We start from the raw sequence: 6,000 nt of genomic DNA on the forward strand, positions 1-6,000 counted from the left end.
ACACAACCACTTGGAAGATTTTGGTGCCACATCACCATCACCACCACCCATAAACCTTAAGGAGTCATTGCCAACCAGAATATGCTTTTTTCCAAGCAACCAGTGATTGCATTGAATGGGCGAGACAACTCTTTAGCCATGTGTGACTGACATCATGTGAGAAACTTCAATTACTTGATAATTACTGAAAAAATGATTCCAACCCAAATAAATGACTTGCTGTCTTCAGAATACGTTCAGAGGCCTTGAATCGACAAGCCAGAGATGCTTTGACAATACAAGTGAGAGGTACCTACATAATATTAGGCAGGTAGTTTTTCTACTGTGGATGATCTGTGTGATCAGTGAGCTCACTGTACATGTGACCTCCATGTTAACATGCAGTAAGGAGCCTGTTATGATTTATATGGCTTTTATAATCAGATTCACCACATTAAAATGGAGCAGAGAGCATGCTCACTGTTGGGAGGAGATATCATTTCTATTGGGGTTTCATCACGCCTTCACCTCACATATGCAGGTATGCAGCCCAGAAAGGGGGGGTGGGCGGGTGGGGGGATTTTGTGCTGCAGCCAGGATGTTGATTGGACTGCCATCAATAAGTGATGTTTGAACCTCCAAGCTGACATTTTCATATCATGCTTCTGCTGCTCAGTCTAAAGGGAAAAAAAAGACACCTGACGAAGCGCTGAAAAATACCCTCCTACATCGAAGAGCATCATAATGCATACTTACATTTACATTCTCATTCACATCAAATATAGTTTCAGTTTTCTACATAAATTAAAATGACACCATGGCATATTTAATTAAGGTTTTAAATTGCACTTAAAGTACATACACATATGTACAGAAATTTTTATTTTTTTTAAACACATTTCAGCAGTCTGCAGAGGACACCAGAAATGTTCACAAGTTTTATTTTACTAAGGAATACTGACTACATGACAGAACATATGATATTATCTGGAGATGATGACATTTTGTAAGTATTAAATCACAGGGTAAAGACAGATGGTTCATGCAATACTGAAGGAATGTTCAGTTAGGGTAAGGTCCAGGCAGGCAAACAACACCAGAGAAAAAGGCAGAGACCTGGATCTGACTTTAAAAAGGTAATGACGCTGGTGGGAAGAAAAGAAAAGGTTGGAGTGCTAAAGCAAATGCATGAATAGAGTGCTTTGACCTACAAAGAATCGGTTTATTCTTGTTCATGTGCTAGCCCTGTTCAGAAGCGACCTTCCAATCATCTCAGAGCAAACCAGTACATTTCAGTAACAGCTGCAGACTCCAACTCTAAGAGGAAAAAGCGCCAACCACCGTGACTGGATGTAACACAAAGCTTCTTAAAAATAGGACGCCATTCAGTGACTGACAGCGAGTAGTTGGCCTTCAAAACAATGAGATTGAGGCTCCCTGATACCAGGTCTGAGAGGCAACCTGTCTCCAAACGATTGCGGTCTGACTGCAGTCACTCTCAGACAGACGGGTGTATGTTCTGTGTTCTGTGTATGTAGACTGAAACAGAAGTTCATAAGAGTTAATCTATTATAATATTATCAGACTGGCAGCTTGACCTCATTCCTACTCAAACTGATAGACTGAATCTGTCTTATTGGGCTTTCATCACCAGAGTTGTGTTGAAGACGGCGGCTGAACGGAAGTGGTCATTAAGCTGTTTTTTTTCTTTGAAGGAGCTGTTTAAAAAGCATAAAGGTCACGACTTCCTTGAAAACATTCACAATGGTGTTGGTCATACAGTCATTTTAAGTAGATTCACCTCAGGTTTTCTGTTTTGAAATATGAATTAATTTTTACTTCTGCATGACCTGAATCCGTGTTTTTTTTTTTTTTTTTTTTTTTTTTTTTTACATATGAAGCATGCAATTTAGAATGCCCCTGGAGGCCACTTATTAAACCACCTTAAGTAACCACCTGCCTCTGATCCTCCTATATTGATTGGAGGGATCGATTTGTTTAGATAATTATTAATCAGCCATCTGTCTGTGCAGATCTAAATAAAAGCAACTGAATTCTCTGAAGGTCTGCTAAATGAACATCAGTTTAAGCTGAGTCCATTTGCTCACAGAAAAACTCAATAATCCTTTAAAATATCACAGGCCCGCTTCAAATCCCCACAGCAATATTACAACCACAGGGGCCTGGGAACACATTAAAACTGAGTGAAATCCCACAGCACCACTACAACCATCTGAGCCCACAAACATATTAAAGAAAAGAGCTCCAGTGAAATCATAGCGGAACAACTCCAGAGTATACTCCCAGAGGGGCAGCAGAGAGCTTCATTCATATCTGATGGTGGATACAGTGGATTTAAATACTGTGTAACAGTCACGAAAAATGTATGTGTTTAAGTGAAACGTTTAGACACTTTTAGCAGTCTGCGGTAGGTCCTAGTTTACTTTGTGGGTTTAATCATGATTTTATTTTAGGTTTAATTTAGTTTCTTTTTTTAAAACTGGTTTATTCTCACTGATTAAAATTGTGTTTCTGTGACTAAACTTCTGCTGATTTAATCCGTTTTGTACCTCTGTATTTAAATCCTGATATTTGCTGTTGTTGCTCCTGCCCCACACATGTGACCAATAAGCCGAGTGAATGTGGATGTCCTGTGGTTTGTCTTGAAGCATTTTGGCTCACTTGGAGATTTCTCTGCATAAAAATAAACAAGCAAAGAGAAAAAAAACCCTCAGTTTACAAACTCATCATCTGATTCAGGTCAGAGTCAATGAACTTAGAGGTGTGAAAACTTCCGTAGATAGCAGAGTAGACACAGAAAAACAATAACTGTCTCCAAGAAAAAAAAGGTTTCAGTATGCTTTGACATCTTGACTTTTTCATAAGAATCACAATCAGTCAGCAGGATGGCTGCTACCAAGGTCACACTGATTGGTCGGCTTCCTGCGGTGTCAGCTGTGTGTGGCTCATCAGCGATCGAGCAGAGGGTGTTGCATCACTGTGTGGCCCGCTGCAGTGTGTTCATCACTGCCCCCAGCGGGGCAGAATCAGGCTGAGATTGTGATAACATACAGAAAAAAAGAATCACTCAATCTGTGCAAGTCAGAGCCGGATCAAAGGGAAGCTGTGGTTTGTGCTGACTGAACCCAACAATGCACCTCCTGTGGGGAGGAAGAGAAGAAGAATGGGAGGTTGGAGGGAACTGACCTGCCGGCAGCCGTGACAGAGGATCTATTATACGGCTGCACAGAGCGCGGTTGCCATTTGAGCTACACTGCACAGTAATTTAAATTAAATAGCTTCTAAAACTTTGCAGGAACAGGGAAACAGACTGAGTGTAATTGGTCACAATGAAGACTGCAAACTCATTAATTAAGCAAATGCGTGACTATTAGTGTTATACATCACATTGTTGCAGATGCTGCTCGGATTCAGTGTCTGGGTGCTGACTGTATACATATAAGAATCGCTTTTTCACATTCTCCCTGTAAGTAATGAGGCGGGCACAGAAATGCTTGACACACTATTATTAACTAAAGTTCAAACTCAGCTTTTATTTCATTTCTCCGGCAGACAAAGTGAATAATATTTCCATCAGCCTCAGCTTTTGCTTGATACGTCTCGCAGAGCTGCCAGCATGTCTGCAGGCTCACCCGCCCTCTACCCTCCACCTACCCACTCTGACTCTCTATGCACATTTACATGGAGTGCCCGCCACATTAAGTGCCATTGAAACCAACTCATGTTAAGTGGGAGTGGGTTGATGCAGGTTTAGTAGCCACAATCCTCACAAGTGCTTTGCTTCCATTTCCAAATATGAGTTCTGCGTGGTTTTAGGGCTGCACAAGAAATCAATAAAAAAAGCTGATGCTGGAAATGTCGGAATAATGTTTAGTGAAGTAAATACATTTTGCCAGAGAATGGACCATCTCAAAGGGAGAACCACCACCACCAACCAGTGTTTTGTGGCAGTCAAATTGCAAATCAATAGAGGGAAGTGTATAAATGCTGGAAATAGCATTTTAAACTTCCCTCTAAATGCAGGAAGTATGCAGAGGAACCAAGCTAAAAAAGAAATCTGAGGAAAGACAGTAAGAAACTATATCAAGAAGTAAGCCCCGGTCACAAAGCAATAGTAATGTTCCCAGTTAAGTTGTTTAGCAGTTGCTAGAAGCTGCAAAGATTTGGGATTAACAAAGAGTTCTCCAGACCAGCCACTCCCAACGTCAAGAGCAGAGGCGGCGCCAGACATTTTATACACCCGGCTCTTAGCCCTAAAGGTTAGTATGCATGTGGGATTGGGGGTGAATGAGAGATTTATTAGGCTGTGCTTTCAGTTTTTTCAAAAAAAGAATAGCTTCATATAGGAAAAAATATATATCACATATGCAGGATATCTTAAACTTTTTTTTTTAGTTAAGCAGCAAGGCAGAACAAAATCAGGGCTGTATCAAGACACAGGGACTAAACCCAAATTCAACCAGACCCAGAACTGATCGGGAATTAAAACAGGACTTCTTTAGGACTTAACCAAGACAGAATCAAAACACTCAAAATCATCATGGACCTGCACTACAATTATTTTTTAATTCTACCAAAGTCCACTATTTAGATTCAGAAAAGTTTATATAATTATTTAGCCTTGTTGTGCAAACAAGCCTGCATAACTTAATAAATATAGAATTTGAAAAATAGCAAACTTAAAAAGAAACACTAGGTACGAGATACATGTTCTGATGAGTTTTGGCAAAAAACCATTTGACTAACATGTGTGTCTCACCTGCTCTTGTTCCCTCTCTGTTCCTCTCTCTCTCTCTCTGTTCCTCTCTCTCCCTCTTTGTGCCAACAATCAAGCTAAACACCAACATCATCAAATATACAGTTGAAACCAGATATTTACACACTCTTCAGATAAAAACACTTTTTTAACTGTAACATCAAATCAGACTAAATGTTTATTTTTTTTAGATTGATAAATATAAAAAACATATTTGTTAACTTTAAGTGTAAAGAGAGAAACTATCTGTATTTCTTAATTACAAATGACACCAAATTGTATTCATACTGAGCCACACTTATGGAGCTCCACAATTCTTTTCCTGGTGTTTTGGTTGACATCTCTTGATTTTCCCATTTCAAAGAAACAGGCTCTGTGTTTTGCCTTAAATGCATCCACAGCTGTGCCACCAATTTACTCACATGGACTCTACTAACCTATCAGAAGCTTCTTCAGCTCAGAATGGAATTGTCTGGAGTTTTCTTATTAATTAACAATAAACTTAGTGTATATGTGCTCCTAAATTTGATGAAAGTGATAAAAAATAGACAGCTCTGTCTCTCTATATTCTGACATTTAACTAATTCAAAGGATATTTAAATATTTATTTATCCAAAACAAGTTTACTCTAAATTGATGTTGTACAGTTAAAAAAAAATGTTTTTACGTTTTTCCCTAAAGTGTATGTAAATGTCTGGTTTAAACTGTGAATATACTGCTGTGTATTGAAATTCCTCTTGTTTTGCATAGAAATATACTGAACAACATACAAAGCATAATATATAAAATAACATCTACCTGAGTTTTTTCTTTGAAAGAAGCTCCTTATGTCCATTCTTGCATATCAGTACATAACTGAAACCGATTTAGAGCGTTTTATTTAGCTGTGGAAGGTAACAACTGAAAATACGAAATAAACACACATGTAAGCTAGGACTGAAAAAACAGCATTGTTGTTGTTCGGCTTTTCATTTCGCCATTTGTTGATTCACTCGAAGAGCAAGTAACTAATATGGGTCAAGTGATCAATTTGACATCAATCTTTTGTGATTCACAGTCATATTTACATTATTTGTACAGTACGGATGATTTGCTTTGGTACCTGCTCAAACTTCAGTTCTCCTCCGTCTGCTTGTCTTCACTTCTCCAACAGCAAACTCGCAGGCAGCAGCTCCCCCCGCCCACTCGCTTAGTCGCTTAGTGCCTGAGCTCGGATCATACCAATATTAGGGGGGATTTACGCA

The sequence above is a fragment of the Copadichromis virginalis genome, linkage group LG17 (assembly GCF_057382275.1).
Source record: "Copadichromis virginalis isolate Kocher_CV1m ecotype Utaka linkage group LG17, C_Virginalis_male_GT1.1, whole genome shotgun sequence".
In the NCBI taxonomy this organism is placed as follows: Eukaryota; Metazoa; Chordata; class Actinopteri; order Cichliformes; family Cichlidae; genus Copadichromis; species Copadichromis virginalis.